The sequence below is a fragment of the Salmo salar genome, chromosome ssa20 (assembly GCF_905237065.1).
Source record: "Salmo salar chromosome ssa20, Ssal_v3.1, whole genome shotgun sequence".
NCBI classification, from domain to species: domain Eukaryota; kingdom Metazoa; phylum Chordata; class Actinopteri; order Salmoniformes; family Salmonidae; genus Salmo; species Salmo salar.
In genome coordinates, this window is record NC_059461.1 from 6835901 (window position 1) to 6855395 (window position 19495).

Genomic DNA, 19495 nt, shown 5'->3' on the forward strand with positions numbered 1-19495 from the left:
AAAACGCTCACCCAGAGGCGGTGCTCCTAGTAGCCGGGGACTTTAATGCAGGGAAACATATCTGTTTTACCAAATTTCTATCAGCATGTTAAATGTGCAACCAGAGGAAAACAACTCTGGACCACCTTTACTCCACATACAGAGACACATACAAAGCTCTCCCTCGCCCTCCATTTGGCAAATCTGACGAGAATTCTATCCTCCTGATTCCTGCTTACAAGCAAACATTAAAGCAGGAAGCACCAGTGACTAGATCAATAAAAAAAGTGGTCAGATGAAGCAGATGCTAAGCTACAGGACTGTTTGCAAACACAGACTGGAATATGTTCCGGGATTCCTCCGATGGCATTGAGGAGTACACCCCAACCAGAAGCCATGGATTACAGGCAACATCCGCACTGAGATAAAGGCTAGAGCTGCCACTTTCAAGGAGCGGGACTCCCGCTATGCCCTCCGACGAACCATCAAACAGGCAAAGCATCAATACAGGACTAAGATCGAATCGTACTACACTGGCTCTGACGCTCGTCGGATGTGGCAGGGCTTGCAAACCATTACAGACTACAAAGGCAAGCACAGCCGAGAGCTGCCAAGTGACATGTGCCTACCAGATGAGCTAAGCTACTTCTATGCTCATTTCGAGGCAAATAACACTGAAACATGCATGAGAGCACCAGCTGTTCTGGAAGACTGTGTGATCACGCTCTCCGCAGCTGATGTCAGTAAGACATTTAAACAGGTCAACATTCACAAGGCCACAGGGCCAGACGAGTTACCAGGACGTGTACTGAGAACATGCGCTGACCAACTGGCAAGTGTTTTCACTGACATTTTCAACCTCTCCCTGTTGGAGTCTGTAATACCAACATGTTTTAAGCAGACCACCATAGTCCCTGCGCCCAAGAACACTAAGGTAACCTGCCTAAATGACTACCGACCCGTAGCACTCACGTCTGTAGCCATGAAGTGCTTTGAAAGGCTGGTCAACGCTCACATCAACACCATTATCGCAGAAACCCTAGACCCACTCCAATTTGCATACCGCCCCAACAGATCCACAGATGATGCAGTCTCTATTGCACTCCACACTGCCCTTTCCCATCTAGACAAAAGGAACACCTATGTGAGAATGCTATTCATTGACAACAGCTCAGCGTTCAACACCATAGTGCCCACAAAGCTCATCAATAAGCTAAGGACCCTGGGACTAAACACCTCCCTCTGCAGCTGGATCCTGGACTTACTGACGGGCCACCCCAAGGTAGTAAGGGTTGGTAACAACACATCCGCCACACTGATTCTCAACACAGGGGCCACTCAGGGGTTCGTGCTCAGTCCCCTCCTGTACTCCCTGTTCACTCATGACTGCACGGCCAGGCACAACTCCAACACCATCCTTAAGTTTGCAGATGACACAACAGTGGTAGGCCTGATCACCGACAACAACGGGACTGCCTATAGGGAGGATGTCAGAGACCTGGCCGTGTGGTGACAGGACAACAACCTATCCCTCAACGTGATCGAGACAAATGAGATGATTGTGGACTACAGGAAAAAGAGGACGGAGCATGCCCCCATTCTCATCGACGGTGCTGCAGTGGAGCAGGTTGAGAACTTCAAGTTCCTTGGTGTCCACATCACCAACAAACTAACATGGTCCAAGCACACCAAGACAGTCGTGAAGAGGGCACGACAAAACCTATTCCCCCTCAGGAAACTAAAAAGTTTTGGCATGGGTCCTCAGATCCTCAAAAGGTTCTACAGCTGCAACATCGAGAGCACCCTAACTGGTTGCATCACTGCCTGGTACAGCAATTGCTTGGCCTTATGACCACAAGGCACGACAGAGGGTTGTGTGTACGGCCCAGTACATCACTGGGGCTAAGCTGCCTGCCAATCCAGGACCTCTACACCAGGCGGTGTCAGAGGAAGGCCCTAAAAATTGTCAAAGACCCCAGCCACCCTAGTCATAGACTGTTCTCTCTACTACCGCATGGCAAGCGGTACCGGAATGTCAAGTCTAGGACAAAAAGGCTTCTCAACAGTTTTTACCCCGAAAGCCATAAGACTCCTGAACAGGTAATCAAATGGCTACCCGGACTATTTGCATTGTGTGCCCCCCCACCCCTCTTTTTACGCTGCTGCTACTCAATGTTTAGCATATATGCATAGTCACTTTAACTATACATTCATGTACATACTACCTCAATTGGGCCGACCAACCAACCAATGTGCTCCCGCACATTGGCTAACCGGGCTATCTGCATTGTGTCCCACCCACCACCCGCCAACCCCTCTTTTACGCTACTGCTACTCTCTGTTCATCATATATGCATAGTCACTTTAACCATATCTACATGTACATACTACCTCAATCAGCTTGACTAACCGGTGTCTGTATGTAGCCTCGCTACTTCTATAGCCTCGCTACTGTATATAGCCTGTCTTTTTACTGTTGTTTTATTTCTATACCTACCTATTGTTCACCTAATACCTTTTTTGCACTATTGGTTAGAGCCTGTAAGTAAGCATTTCACTGTAAGGTCCACACCTGTTGTATTCAGCGCACGTGACAATTAAACTTTGATTTGATTTGATGTGTGTGTAATATTTAGTATGAGGCTTGAACTGCATATTTAATAACGTTGTGACCTACTTCTGTTCAGCACAGTCAATAGTTTCACCAACTGCCATACACTTCTGTTTAATAAACCATCTTAATGTCAATGACATGTCAGCCTTTTAATTATTCATGAGGAGATTGTCTGTCCCACTTATCTCTGCACCACTTAATTGAGCTTGAAATACCCTCTATGCACTTCCACTGTGACAATGGAGGCAGGCACACTGTCAGACAAGAGGTAGTTGACCAAAGATCCCTGCCAGGATACAAACTGCAATAACACCAGACTCCCTGATAATACCTCTGGCTAGATTGCAGTAACCACTGTGCATACAGATCAATATTTTTTATAGATGTGCAAATATAGACCATATTTGCACTACTCTAATAGCTTTGCTTTATGTTAAACGGTATTGACCATAATATTGGTTATCCCATTATGAAATGTGGTGTACAGTATTACACTATCTGGAAGGACTCAATCTGAGAATCCTTAAGTCTATTGATGCACCCATGCGTCAATCTAAGTAACGTAATAAACAAATCCCCAGTCAAGAACATTCAGAGAATTGTCCCAAAGCCACTCCTGCGTCGTCTTGGCTGTGTGCTTAGGGTCGTTGTCCTGTTGGAAGGTGAACCTTCGCACCAGTCTGAGATCCTGAGCACTCTGGGGTAGGTTTTCATCATGGATCTCAAATCAAATCAAATTGTATTAGTCAAATGCGCCGAATACAACAGTGAAATGCTTACTTACGAGCCCCTAACCAACAATGCAGTTAAAAAAAATATGGATAAGAATAAGAAATAAATGTAACAAGTAATTAAAGAGCAGCAGTAAAATAACAATAGCGGGACTATATACAGGGGGATACCGGTACAGGGTCAATGTGTGGGGTTGAGGTAATATGTACATGTTGGTAGAGTTATTAAAGTGACTATACATAGATGATAACAACAGAGAGTAGCAGTGGTGTAAAGGGGGGGGACAATGCAAATAGTCTGGGTAGCCATTTGATTAGGTGTTCAGGAGTCTTATGGCTTGGGGGTAGAAGCTGTTTAGAAGCCTCTTGGACCTAGACTTGGCACTCTGGTACCGCTTGCCGTGCAGTAGCAGAGAGAACAGTCTATGACTAGGGTGGCCGGAGTCTTTGACAATTTCTAGGGCCTTCCTCTGACATCGCCTGGTATAGAGGTCCTGGATGGCAGGAAGCTTAGCCCCAGTGATGTACTGGTCCGTTCACACTACCCTCTGTAGTGCCATACGGTCGGAGGCCGAGCAGTTGCCATACCAGGCAGTGATGCAACCAGTTAGGATGCTCTTGATGGTGCAGTTGTAGAACCTTTTGAGGATCTGAGGACCCATGCCAAATCTTTTCAGTCTCCTGAGGGGGAATAGGCTTTGTCATGTCCTCTTCACGACTGTCTTGGTGTGTTTGGATCATTCTAGTTTGTTGTTGATGTGGACACCAAGGAACTTGAAGCTCTCAACCTGCTCCACAACAGCCCTGTCGATGAGAATGGGGGCGTGCTCGGTCCTCCTTTTCCTGTAGTCCACAATAATCTCCTTAGTCTTGGTTACGTTGAGGGATACGTTGTTATTCTGGCACCACTCGGCACATACACACACACACACGTACGCACGGACACACAAATGAGTATGCACGCATGGACACACACACACACACACACACACACACACACACACACACATTGGCTTTATTATCCAAGTGGGGACCTAACCCTTAACCTAACCCTAACCTTAACCCTAAACCATAATTCCTAACCCTACCCTAATTCTAACCCTAACTGTAACCCTAACACTACACCTAACCCCTAAGCCTAAAGCAGCATATTTCCTTTTCAGGGGCCAGCAAAATGTCCCCACTTGTTAGAATTGTCCTTTTTTACTATCTTTGTGTGGACTTTTGGAACCAAAAAGTATTGTAAAGTTAGATCACACACACACTGTAGGTTTCATCTCCCTCAGAATAAACATGTCACACCATCTGATAATATCTCTTTGTTTTTTACACTTTGAATAAGACTTGGAATAGAAACTCACTGACTGAGAAATTCTAGAGAACGTTTAAAAAGCTTTGCCCCAGATGTGATATGTTAGATAATCTGAACTTGTTTATCAGGATAATATTTCATTCTCAGAGGCCTCGATGGTGGCTGACTTTGTTAGTGAGTGCACGGATCAAATAGATATTTAAATAGATATTCTACACTGTCAAGGCAAATAATTATATGCATTGGCAATAATTAAGGAAGGAAACTAAGAAAAGATAGCATTTTAAAATACATATTTCTATATTTCATTCTATATTTTTATTTCCCCATCCCTAATCTTCAATGGTCCAAGGTGCCCCAGTACTGATGAAAACAGAGATGTGTAATTCAATCACTTACCACAGTGGACATGAAACTGGACCCATACCAATTTGCTTAGAGAAATAGCTGCAGCATCTGATCCTCAAACACATAGATCAGTCACAGACCTATGACAAACTCTTTATAGATTTCTCCTTCGCTTTCAACACCTTCGAACCTACATCCTTCTAGCCAAAATGCAACAGCTGGATAGGGGACATTTAACCCATACCCGATTTACTGGTATCACTCCTTACTTACTGAGAGCTCAGCTAGTAAAAGCGAACAACAATTACAAATCCCTCCTGGTCTGTATCCATCAACTGTGTAGCAAAGCAGGGCTGATTGAGCTCTGTTGTCCTTCTCATTTGACACACCAATAACTAAATGGGTTTGACCACCAATCATGATATCATGCATATAGCTCTCAGACGACACCTAAACGGTGCTTCAGGTTCCTCAGGGCCAACCAGTTTTTAAACCTCATGCTCAATTATCCTACTTAACAGGCATTAAGGAGAACAGTGGGGGTCTATAGGGATGTACGCCTATAGGAAGTGTTGATAAATCATTCTGTATCATGACACAAGCCAAGACCCAGATGCAGACACAGGAGGCAGAGGGTTGGTTGGAGTCTTACAATATTTATTAATCCAGTAGGGGAAGGCAAGAGAATGGTCATGGACAGGCAAAAGGGTCAAAACCAGTTCAGAGTTCAAAAGGTACCGAAGTGCAGGCAGAATCAAGGTCAGGTCAGGCAGGCGGGAAAGAAGTCCAGAGTCAGGCAGGGGTCAAAACCAGGAGGACTATCAAAAAGAGAATAGCAAAAGGAGTACAGGGAAAAACACGCTGGTTCACTTGACTAACATACAAGACGAACTGGCACAGAGAGACAGGAAACACAGAGATAAATACACTGGGGAAAACAAGCGACACCTGAAGGGGGTGGAGACAATAACAAGGACAGGTGAAACTGATCAGGGTGTGACATTATGGAGTGTGCAATGTACAAAGAATTGCAATTACTGAGCACTGACTATAAGGTGTGTGCAATATACAGAGATCACGTATGGGCAATGTGTTAATTAAGAACATACATACAAAAATAACTTAAAGTTATAAGTTAAAGTTATTAGTGCAATAACTGAAAGTGATGGACTGTATTTGTAGGGGAGGAGCAATAATGAGCCAGATGTGTTTGTTGTTCTGGCTCTGTTCAGTTTGTCACAATACACTTTTGTACGCAAAGCAAATTTAAATCACTATAAATATCTAATCTAATGTTGTTATGTAAATTAAGGTTCTAACAGTATAAACATCATGTCTGATAAAAGTGTAAAATAAAGAGCATGTTGAACCTATTTTAGTGTGTACATTTGTATGTTAAATATCATACACAAGAGGGCAGTGTTGAAACATTAAAGTACTTCAGTGTCAAGAACTTCCTGGCTTTCCAAAACAGTTTTGCCTCAGCCTCTAAACAAATGTAACGCGTAGTGGAATATTCCCTTTAAAACAGGACAATTCTCTTATGGAAAAAGTTTGTTTATGGAAGTTGTTCAAAGACCATTGGCCTAAATTTATGTTGTATCATTGTATGAGATCTCATTGTATTAGAAGTACAGCAAATTACAATATAAAGTGTTGTTAATCAATGTAGGGTTCTCTTTCAGGTTTCCATACACTGTTCCCGTTAGCATTAGAAGGTTGAACCATTCATAATGCATAATCCAAGGCTTTTATTTCCTCTCCTCTTTGAAGTGTTTTGTGGCGTTATTATATCCAGGCTTGACTAGTAATAACGTTGATGTCTTTTGCGAGCTATAATTACTGGATCAGAGGTAGGAGGGCAAAGCCAAAATGTGCTTGAAGTATCAGTGTGGCCATCCTTTGATGTTTGAAGAACAGAAATGCAGCACTTCCACAAGAGAATTTCCACAGAAATATCTGAGAAGGCCATATGCATCAAACCTTAATGAAGCATAATGGCAAATAGAACAGTCATTCTTTATAGACTAAACCATTAGCATTTGCCTCCAGTAATTGTAAAATGGTAAATGATATCATTTTGGTGAATTAGGGTACTTTAAACACCCCTTTAATGCTGAGCTATGTTCTTGGCATAAATGTGTGAAACTGTCCTCACTCAGCAACTACGCCACATTCAGAGGACTAGGCCAACCGTACCATGATGATGACATTGCTTTTGTTATCGGCATTTTTGAGTTTTGAATTCATCTTCTCTGTGTTATGGTTACAGCAGTGTCTGCTGCATGTGTTAATGACCTAAGTGAAAGCGTCCTTGGCTGCTTTTGTTGTTGAGTCACCTGGAGGTGTCTGTGTGCACTTCAAGTGCAGCATCCTGAAAAGGTGATTGGGGCTGTGGGAACAATTACTGTATGAGGAAGAAGGGCTGGCAGCAGCAGGATATCCCATCACATTAACTGCACAAGTTCCTGAAACGCTTCCCAGCAGCAGCGTCCAGGAAGAGGTCGCCAGGGGTCAAGCAGCCTCCTCCCACTGTCATTATCCTTCCATCACCTGCCTGACATCCTTGTGCTGACAACAACAGAACTATATATGTAGGATCTTAATTTGATCACCCTGTTGTTGCAAGAAATGTAAACATGTAGTGTATTCAAGGTTTAAAAGGCTTCTAAAGTTTGCAATTTCCACAGAACAATGTCAGACTTGATTTGCCCTAACAAAAAATGTATCAACCCCTACAAAAATGGTCAAATTAAGATCCTACACCTGTACTCTTTCACAGAGGATAGCTCAGGTATCGTCTGCTGCTTTCTCTTTTTGTTATTCTGGGTAGTTAATTTGTGGTTGTCTATATCTGAGACTTAAATAAATAACACATCAGATGATTTGATTAATTCACTTTGACACTGAAAAGTTCCATTTACATTTTAATTCAAATGAATGTTGGTAATTAACAACAATATGGAGTATAATGAAGTACTATAATGTATGCATGTTGTATAAGGTTAGCCATCAAGATGAAATGTTGTTAAATGGTCATTTTCAATTATGCAAATGTATGTACAATTAATTAAGTATTTCAGTCTGCACTGCACTAACATACAGTAGGAGCTGTTACTCCAGTGGCAGACGGCATTCTTTATCTCTAAACCAGATTGGATTTTGTTTTGGCACCAACTTGGTTTCTAACAGGTTAAAATGTTTTTGAAATTCAAACGATTTATGGCTACATTTCACAGCACTCTTCACCTATGGTTATACAGTCTGTATACCTTATGAGTGTAGCTATGACTTTGTTGATTTTCCGGTTCTTCAAATGCCTTTGTGTCATTCGTTGTCTGGCAGCCTCCCTCTTGTCTCTGAAAATGCAAAGTGAACAAGGCTTAATGAGAAGAGGAGAATATTTTTACATGATTTAAAAATAGGAGATAAGCAGATGCTCTGAGCAATTCTTACTCAGATACTGCACTCTCACCAACGTATCTGAAATCTAGTCGAGAATGAAAGACAGATGTGCAGAGAGTATTTTATTCGTGTCCCTTCTCTAGATAGTGTAGATATTATTTGATTCATACATTTATTCATAAATGTATTGCCTCAGTGATAATATGAGGGAGAGAAAAAGTGATTTTGTAAATGAACTTATTCTGATGAAAAGCAGTAATAGGAACGTTAACTGAACCGACTTTCTGATATATCAAACCATTGTCAGGGAATATAAATATCTCAAATATAGTGAAGATGAATTGATTTCCTTGGGCACCATGCTGTTTGTTGTCTGTTTACTGAATATTGAGCCATCACGGTAAATCATTTGATATCAATAGCCCACTACAGCACAAAACTGCGTATACCATAACATTAGATGTATGCTTTACATCTTAAATAGATCACAAATGTTTCTGTCCTAAAGGTAAGTGACTGTATAAATACCTTTTTTTTTTTTGCATTATGGACCTTGAATGCACCTGAAAATGGTCTAGTGGTCCATTATCTTTAATAATGTTAGTTGGTTATTATCCTTGGTGATTTATGCTGTCCATGTAGACCCTCACCCACAATGACCTACCTTGCTTTCATCTGACACATCAATCATTAATCAGTTCAAAGTCAGGTTTGTCTGCACTGGAAAGTCAAAAGCCTAATCGTGATGTTTAATCATGGGTGGATATCAGTTTCTGCAGACCTCTACTCTTGATTCCTTTTAGTTAATTTAAAACATTGTTACAGTTAATATACAGTAGAGGTCTGCAGATACAACATGGTGAAGGTGCACTGATTTCAGAGCAGAAACCCATGCTTTCCACACATAGCACCTTCACCTTAGTTTCAACCATGGGCAAAAAACACAAAGCTGCAGATCATGGGAAAAAAACAAGCTCCCTAGACCACTGAGAAAGAATAAATGACTCAATCGACAGTTCCTATGATGATAAAATATGCAGTGGCTCTGTTGAATGGGTGGAACACACCAGCCTTACATGCACATTCGCATCCACATTGAGAGAGTGACTGAAATGAATTGGCTGAAAAATGTATGAGCACTATCGTGTGTTTGCACTGGCAGGATTATTTATTCAGCAAGGACTGAGCACTGTTGTCATTTAATCAGCTGGTTTACCCACAGCTAGCCTCCCATGTGGGGCTGAGACTGGAGATGAGGCTACTGGAGACTCCCTAACCCAGGGACTCAAAGATGCACTTGACGCACAGAACCAAGGCAGGGCGGGTCCTGATCCAGTTACCCAGTACCTGATGCAGATGCTTCTTTTCTGCAAAAGGTCCATTTTGAGAGTCATGATGGCAGGCAGGTGCCACTGTAGTCCAAAACACTGGGCTCTTTAACTGTCACTCCTCATTATAGGGACTCAGAGCAGAAACACTGACTTATTCATGCATATGCAAGCCTTGGTGCATGCTCTAGCTCAGGCTCAAGGTGCAAGTTTCTGAGTGAATCTCTACCTCAGCTTTAGACCGTTTCGCCATTATAGTTCACCAGCCTTTCATTCATTTAATATGCTGAGGTAGATGTCTGCAGCTTTTAGTCAGTAAAAATACTTTAAAGTACTACTTAAGTCGTTTTTTGGGGTATCTGTACTTTACTTCACTATTTATATTTTTTATAACTTTTACTATACTCCGCTACATTCCTTATGAAAATAATGCACTTTTTACTCCCCACACCTCCCTGACACCCAGAAGTACTTGTTACATTTTGACTGCTTAGCAGGCCAGGAAAATGGTCCAATACACGCACTTATCAAGAGAACATCCCTGGCCATTCCTACTGCTTCTGATCTGTTGGACTCACTAAACGCAAATACTTCATTTGTAAATTATGTCTGAAAGTTGGAGTGTGCCCATGTCTATCAGTAAATTACAACAAGAAAATTGTTCCGCCTGGTTTGCTTAAGATAAGGGATTTGAAACTATTTATACTTTTACTTTTACTTCTGATACTTAAGTATATTTTAGCAATTGTATTTACTGTTGATACTTAAGTCAATTTAAAACCAAATACTTTTAGACTTCTACTCAAGTAGTATTTTACTGGCTTTCACTTTTACTTGAGTAATTTTCTACTAAGGTATCTTTACTTTTACTCAAGTATGACAATTGGGTACTTTTTTTCTCCACTGCATATTGGTAACATACTATTTATCACTTTCAACACATCACTTGCACACACAGTGGCTTAGTGGAGAAAATTATCCTGTTGGGATTTAGTAGAATATATAATGATGGAAAATGCTTATTACCTGTGCAGAATATAAATTGATTTATATCTTGATATCCTGTTACTGAGAGTATGGTGGCCTATGTGTTGATGAGAAAACGTTTTCACTGCAATTTTCTCTGAGACCAATTAAATGTTGTGAAGCTGAGAGGGTGTTAAAGAATGCCATTCCCTCTCCAATGCCACCGAATTAATATTTTTCCTGCCGCAATGAGATGACTGCTCTGATCATCGTCAAGTGCCATTTATACGTGTCTGTCTGTCTGTCTGTCTGTCTGTCTGTCTGTCTGTCTGTCTGTCTGTCTGTCTGTCTGTCTGTCTGTTCAGAAGATCCTCCACCTGTAGTTCATAAGTCCATTTCAACTTGTCATGCATGCTATGCTCCAATGTTTGTTATGCACGTAAACTGGAAGCTGACACATCCCCTTGTGAAGTAACATGAGAATATTATTAACTATTCCACAGTAAGCAATAATAAAATATCTAAAAGTCGTAATTGATGATCACAAATCATTGTGTAGTTTGTTGAACCAATATGTGCTTCGTCAGACAACAGCAAGATAATAATAACTGTCTCTTGGAGCATGGGTGAATGTTTTTCTCTTGTCTATTAAACTGCATCTGACGGGCCCCATACAGTTCCTACATAAACTCAGCAAAAAAAGAAACATCCCTTTCTCAGGACCCTGTCTTTCAAAGATAATTCGTAAAAATCCAAATAACTTCACAGATCTTCATTTTAAAGTGTTTAAACACTGTTTCCCATGCTTGTTCAATGAACCATAAACAATTAATGAACATGCACCTGTGGAACGGTTGTTAAGACACTAACAGCTTACAGACGGTAGGCAATTAAGGTCACAGTTATGAAAACGTAGGACACAAAAGAGGCCTTTCTACTGACTCTGAAAAACACCAAAAGAAAGATGTCCAGGGTCCCTGCTCATCTGCGTGAACGTGCCTTAGGCATGCTGCAAGGAGGCATGAGGACTGCAGATGTGGCCAGGGCAATAAATTGCAATGTCCGTACTGTGAGACGCCTAAGACAGCGCTACAGGGAGACAGGACGGACAGCTGATCGTCCTCGCAGTGGCAGACCACGTGTAACAACACCTGCACAGGATCAGTACATCCCAACATCACACCTGCGGGATAAGTACAGGATGGTAACAACATCTGCCCGAGTTACACCAGGAATGCACAATTCCTCCATCAGTGTTCAGCCTGTCCGCAATAGGCTGAGAGAGGCTGGACTGAGGGATTGTTGGCCTGTTGTAAGGCAGGTCCTCACCAGACATCACCGGCAATAACGTCACCTATGGGCACAAACCCACCGTCGCTGGACCAGACAGGACTGGCAAAAAGTGCTCTTCACTGACGAGTCACGGTTTTGTCTCACCAGCGGTGAGCATTTATGGTCGAAGGAATGAGCGTTACATCGAGGCCTGTTCTCTGGAGCGGGTTAGATTTGGAGGTGGAGGGTCTGTCATGGTCTGGGGCGGTGTTTCCCAGCATCATCGGACTGAGCTTGTTGTCATTGCAGGCAATCTCAACGCTGTGCATTACAGGGAAGACATCCTCCTCCCTCATGTGGTACCCTTCCTGCAGGCTCATCCTGACATGACCCTCCAGCATGACAAAAAATAATGCCACAAAAAATAAACGCAGTTGACAGTGAGAGGACGTTTCTTTTTTTGCTCAGTTTAGCTGTCTCATTGCCACAGCAGCTAACAAAAGGAAGTCCAGACTTAAATCTAACCGAAGCCTGAGCATCCTGTTACCAGCCTCATGATTTAGATAAACAATGGCCATCTCCAGTGTCCTGGGATCTAGCCTCTGTCAAAAAGCTGATGCATCATTGGTTGCGTCTTCCCAGATCGGCACTATATCTTCCATGCATAAAACTCAGGATTACTATAACTAGGATGGCTGTATCTTCACAGCAAGATAAGCTTTGATACTGTACTGTGCATGGACATATTTTAAGAGTTCAAGCTAGCCCAAGTGTATAACCTACTGTAAGTGTATTCATACCCACGCAAAACACGTGGACTGGCAAATGTTCCGTGCAGCCTCAGAGAATAATATCGATTTATACGCTGATTTGGTGAGTGAGTTTATAAGGAAGTGCATTGGAGATGTTGCACCCACTGTGACTATTAAAACCTACCCTAACCAGAAACCATGGATAGATAAAACTGAAAGCACCAACCACCGCATTTAACCATGTAAAGATGACTGGGAACATGACTGAATATCAACAGTGTAGTTATTCCCTCCACAAGGCAATCAAACAAGCAAAGTGTCGGTATAGGGACAAAGTGGAGTCGCAATTCAACGGCTCAGACACGAGACGTATGTGACATGGTCTACAGGCAATTACGGACTACAAAAAGAAAACTAGCCCCGTCACAGACACTGACGTCTTGCTTCCAGACAAACTAAACACCTTCTTTGCCCGCTTTGAGGATAATACAGTGCCACAAACATGGCCCGCTACCAAGGACTGCGGGCCCACCCTCTCCTTCTCCGTGGCCGACATAAGCAAGACATTTAAACGTGCTAACCCTCGCAAGGCTGCTGGCCCAGACGGCATCCCTAGCCGCGTCCTCAGAGCATGCGCAGACTAGCTGGCTGGTGTGTTTACGGACATATTCAATCGCTCCCCAGCTTGAAGATGGGCACCATTGTTCCTGTACCCAAGAAGGCAAAGATAATTGAACAAAATGACTGTCATCATGAAGTGCTTTGAGAGACTAGTCAAGAATCATATCACCTCAACCTTGCCTGCCACCCTAGACCCACTTCAGTTTGCATACCGCCCCAATAGGTCCACAGACGATGCAATCGCCATCCCTCCACCACCCCACTGCCCTATCCTATCTGGACAAGAAGAATACCTATGTAAGAATGCTCTTCATTGACTAAAGCTCAGCATTCAACTCCATAGTACCCTCGAAGCTCATCATTAAGCTTGAGGCCCTGGGTCTCCCAGGGGTGTCAGGAAAACGACCTCTCACGCAACGTCAACAAAACAAATCAGATGATTGTGGACTTCAGGAAACAGCAGAGGGTGCACCCCCTTATCAATATCGATGGGACAGCAGTGGAGTAAGGTGGAAAGTTTTGGGTTTCTAGGCGTACACATCACGGACAAACTCAGGAGGCTGAAGAAATTTGGCTTGTCACCTAAAACCAACACAAACTTTTACAAATGCACAATTGAGAGCATCCTGTCGGTCTGTTATCACCGCCTGGTAGGGCAACTGCACCGCCATCAACCGCAAGGCCCTCCAGAGGGTGGTGCAGTCTGCACAACGCATCACCGGGGGCAAACTACCTGCCCTCCAGGACACCTACAGCACCCGATGTCACAGGAAGGCCAAAAATATAATCAAGGACAACAACCACCCGAGCCACTGCCTGTTCACCCCGTAGCATTGGATAGAAAACACTCTGAAGTTTCTAAAACTGTTAAAATAATGTTTGTGAGTGTAACAGAACTGATATGGCATTTCAATGCTAGCCTATGGGAAAAACAAATAGATAGGAACCAGAGTGCAGTTCCTATGGCTTAAACTAGATGTCAACAGTCTCTAGAAAGGGTTTCAGGCTTGTTTTTTGAAAAATTAACAAGTAGTTGTAGTTTTTCCAAGGTGTCCCTCATTAGAAAAGGAGTCTAGTTGCGCACGTGAATGAGGTGTGCGCTCTTCGTTATTTATCTTCCCTATTGAACATACTATTCTCCGTCTTAAATTTTATGATTTAGATATTAGAGTACCTGAGGATGAATTAGAAACATCGTTTGACTTGTTTGGAAAAACTTTACCGGTACGTTTTTGGATTCATTTGTATGCATGTTGAAAGAGTGGATTACTGAAATCAATGGCGCCAACTAAACAGACTTTTTTGGATATAAAGAGGGACTTTATCGAACAAAACGACCATTCATTGTGTAGCTGGGACCCTTGGGATTGCAAACAGAGGACGATCTTCAAAGGTAAGTGATTTATTTTAGCGCTATTTGTGATTTTGTGATTTCTGTGCTGGTTTGAAAAAGTATTTTGATGTGGGGCGCTGTCCTCAGATAATCGCATGGTATTCTTTTGCCGTAAAGCCTTTTTGAAATCTGACAACGCAGTTGGATTAACAACAAGTTAAGCTTTTAAACGATGTAAGACACTTGTATTTTCATGAATGTTTAATATTACGATTTTTGTATTTTTGCGCTCTTCAATTTCACCGGATGTTGTCGTAGTGGCATGCTAGCAAAACACCGATCCCAAAGAGATTATAACAGCTGCACCAACGCATAGGTACTCACTCGACCAACGGACATGTGAACAATAACAGAGGGAACACATATTTATTTTACTAGGCAAGTCAGTTAAGAACAAATTTATATTTTCAATGATGGCCTAGGAACAGTGCCTTGTTCAGGGGCAGAACAGCAGATTTTTGTACCTTGTCAGCTCGGGGATTCGATCTTGCAACCTTTCGGTTACTAGTCCAATGCTAGTAAGGCTACGCTGGTGCCCCATATATAACCTACTCATCAGGGGAAATGGGTATCAGGTGTGTGTAAGCAGACAAGACAGTCCGGGGTTGATGATAATGAATCCCGTTCAGTGAAGCCTACAAAGCCGGTGACGTAGACCTCCGGAACTGGTGAACAGAATGAGCATCAGTACCAGGGGGTTCCGTGACATGTAGTTGTGGAATTGTTAGATTACTTGTTAGATATTACTGCGCTGTCGGAACTAGAAGCACAAGCATTTCACTACACTCACATGAACATCTGCTAACCATGTGTATGTGACCAATAAAATGTTATTTTATTTTATTTTATTGGATATCTAAGGGTTTCAAGCTAGTATAAGCATATGTTTTGTTTTGTTTTATTTGTCCTGTTATTTCCATTTAGTGATGTCATCAGTATGGTTATGTCATGTTTGTATACATTGATTCTGTAATGGTGGCAGCCATGGTATAAATAATATTACCACATATAATTACAGGTGTGACATCCTTCATAATCTCGTTAATTTATGTCAAATGCACTTGACCTTCGCAGCATTATACCATTTTACCGTTAAATCATTTTTATGTTGTCCACCCTATCAAATAAATGTAGGCCGAGAACATATGGCACAACAACTTGAAAGAGACAACAGTGTGTAGGCCTACTCATTTATCTGGGATAATAGTTTATAATCTTTTGGCCATTGACTCACACACAAGGATCCACCTGCACTGTAATTATGTAATAGTGAGTTACTCAAATTGCAGACTTGAATTCGCCATAATTCATGAAGATAAAGGCGAAATGCTGGCATAAATCAGTTTACATTACTGGACTGGAACCATGAGGAAGGTTGTAAATTATATCAGCATGTCTAAATACAATTTGTTGCAGCAAGCATCTGGCCAAGTGGCTATAGTTTAAGGGACATAACTAATGTAGCCATCCCCGTTGGGCTGTTATTTCATAAAGCCAACACTCCCAATCTGAGCATGAGCCATTATGAATCCTTGGCCTTCTAGAGTGTAAACACCTTGTAACAGATGGTAAGCCTGATTTCAATGTGTCTTGCCTCAATCTAGAGTATAACATGTTTTTGTTTTTCGTGTAGTAGACATAAAAACAAAAGTAACTGCAACTTCAGAGGGATTTACTGTTATTCTGATAATTGTATCTATGCATTTTTATTTAACCTTTATTTAACTAGACACGTGTGTGTGATAAGGACCCCACAAACGACTATGTGGAACCGACTAAAGGGCGAATAAACCTTGTGCAGTGCCAGGAGAGGACCGGACCACCGGACTGGGGTCTCCCATAGATAAAGACAAGAGAGGCTTTGAACATGATTGCATTCCGTTTCGCATTGGCCCGGCACGGAACTCTCAAAGCAATGGGGGTACAATGCGTAACTGTGGGCATCTGACAGTTTCCGTGCAAGCCAGCTAGGCTTGTGCTTTACGTTTCCATTGCCTATATAAATGTAATACGTCGTTTGTTGTTATTTCTCTTAAACGAATAATAGGCTGTACATAATTATTCTATTTTGTCATTTAGGCTATAATGATTAGATTTTTGCATTATGTCAATGTCTTTTCATGGAATACCAGTGTACATCTAAAAATACAGTCGTCATAAGAGGCACCCATGAAACAAAAGATCCTATTCCACCAGCACGCTCCAGTCTAGGGCTTATAGCTCCTCCCTGTGTGTAGCGGGTGACAGCTGGGATCGCTGTGCACTAGTAAGAAGGCTTCATCTCCAAATAGGATGACCAGCAGCTTTTGTTAGGGGACTGAGTTCGGTTGCCACGAATGGTTCGGAACGCTCCATTGTTAATTCTTGAACGCCAGGTTGGTCCTGCTCAGTTTTCTCAAATGAGTTTTTAAAACCGCTGGGTTTCAAGAGGATTTCCGATGGATATTCCGATTTGAAGAGGTGCGTAGCCTACAAGAGCGGCATGTAACAAAAAAAGCCCAAGAGGTTTAGAAAAGTAGCGTTCGTATAGTTTTTTTTCTCTCGAAATGAGCACTGTCTGAACTGCTTTTTGAGCATTCGTTTTAATGGATTAAAGGACGACCAATACATTTACACCAAGTCATATCCATTCATGAGCTGAAGGTATTGTATTTTGATTTTTAACCTTGTATGTGCATAATAGTAGCCTATTTCCGTAGAGCCTATAAACTACAGCCTAATGTTTTCCAAATCACTGTAGGCTATTACAAGTGCACAACGCGCGTATAACAAGGTAGTCTACGTCACTTCAGTAACTTTATGAAATATCTGTCTGTTGCAGTTAATCAATAACCATTCATTGGGAAAGTGTAGGATTATCTCGTAAAGATACATTTAAATATAGAACGTTTGTGCGTAAGTCATACATGTAGCCTATTACCCAAGCTGTCACGGGTCCATTCAATACCATTTGGAACAATTTCGACGTGCTTGTAAAGCTTCAGAAATTATAGTTTATTATAGACAACTCTCCGACAATTTTCCCCAGGTGGTGAAATTGTTTATAATTTCAACGCCTGTCATTTATGGAGACAAACTCTCCCTTGCTTTTACTGTGCTGTGAACTTAGGCTAGCAGGACTCAACATTATAGTCTACTTAAATCATCTGAGCTCTCCTTCGTTGTTGTGCCCTCCATGGCTGCGCAATGAGATACAATTGTCATGTGTGAGAAGACAGACGGGCATTTGGATTGTCAGTGTTGGCTAAACGAATATCACCTGTGTCTTTTCAAGTGGAAAACAAGGTATATTATCGCAGCAGGTTATTTCAATGTATTGGCCTTTATCATTCTTCAACACATCATACATTATTTATTGATATGGATTTAAATATACAGTAGCTATTTCATAAATGTATTTTCACTTTTATTTAACCACAATTGGGTCCAACTGATTTCAGATTTACATTTCTTTAACTGATGTACTGTAGATGGTTGTAGTTACACCACTTGTCTCTGTCTCTCTCTGCCTGTCTCTGCCTTTCTCTGTCTCTCTCTCACTTTCTGTGCCTTTCTCTCTCTCTGCCTTTCTCTGTCTCTCTCTGCCTTTCTCTCTCTCTCTCCCACACACACACACAGAGATAGAGATTAGGAGTGAAGCGTTGTCCACACAGGGTGGGTTTGGTGACTACAGGCTTTAATGGCCATTTCAGGGATGGTCACTGTTGTAATTCCTCCATTGGGCATCAAATATGTGTTACATGTATGTATTGTATTTCCTTTAGAAAGAGATACAGCTGGTGTGAGCAGCCATATATACTGGATGCTTAGTTTGCCCCTTATTTTTTATTAGGTGGGCAGGGAGGCCTCATGCAACACGAAGGGCTGCTAACACCTCAGCTCTCTCAGCCAGTTTGAATATGTCTGGGGTTGCTGTATTTACAATGGGAATCTAGTCAAGGATAAGGGATGTTTCTCGATATGGTGAAATATCCCATCCCTTGTGTGTTTATAACAACAAAATTAGGAATAGTGCTAAATGACTGTGAGCAAAATATATTTATTCACGTCATCTGTTATTGCAACAGTAATATGTGATATTTTGGGAGAATTATTTGTAAGATTGGATGGTCTTGTAAAAACATTGATAGGAAAAAGGATAGTCTATGATCCATTATTTCATGAAATCACTGGAAAAAATATTTGATGCGTTCCCATTCTCGGCACTACCGCATGTGTCACGAATTTCGTCGTGGTGTTGAAGGGAGGACCAAAATGCAGCGGGTATGTGGATACTCATTCTTTTAATGAAAATACGTAAAGCATCCACAAAACAATAAACAGTACTCACGACTAGACAGTGTAGCAGGCTCAATAAACGCAGTGCTCACAAACAATTCCCCACAAACACACAGACAAACTAATATAGGACTCCCAATCAAAGGCAACACCACACACCTGCCTTCAATTGGAAGTCCACCCCAATTAACTATACATAGAACAACCCAACCTAGACAGAACATACAAAACACAACTCCTTCTGCCACGTCCTGACCACCTGTATACACCTACCCCCCCCCCTAAAGGTGCAGACCCCGAATGCACCTTCAAAAGAAAACACAGAACACCCAAAACAAACCTAAAAAATCCCCCTAAACTAAAGGGAGGGTGGCTGACGGCACTTGTGCTACACCCCCCCCTCCCCAACCCACCTATGCAGGTGGTGGTTCAGGCTCCAGCCTATTGTCCTCCAGAGTGCCGACCGACCCGATCAGCCTCGGACCGTAGGCAGACT

The 19495-nt window shown here is 42.1% G+C and overlaps 1 protein-coding gene and 1 pseudogene across 6 annotated transcripts in view; one reads left to right on the forward strand and one right to left on the reverse strand.

The window, feature by feature from the left end:
- The window catches only part of LOC106580241 (dmX-like protein 1), a 52708-nt pseudogene that overhangs the window by 17851 nt on the left and 15362 nt on the right, over window positions 1-19495 (reverse strand).
- LOC106580184 (semaphorin-6A) overlaps window positions 16955-19495 on the forward strand; it is a 103821-nt gene continuing 101280 nt past the window's right edge. For 3 of the 6 annotated variants that reach the window (XM_014160957.2, XM_014160956.2, XM_014160961.2), the window contains exon 1: window positions 16957-17364. The gene's annotated coding sequence lies outside the window, so the exon portion shown is untranslated. Of the gene's footprint in view, window positions 17365-19495 lie in introns of all 6 variants that reach the window. The other 3 variants (XM_014160960.2, XM_014160962.2, XM_014160958.2) reach the window with 2 other exon arrangements.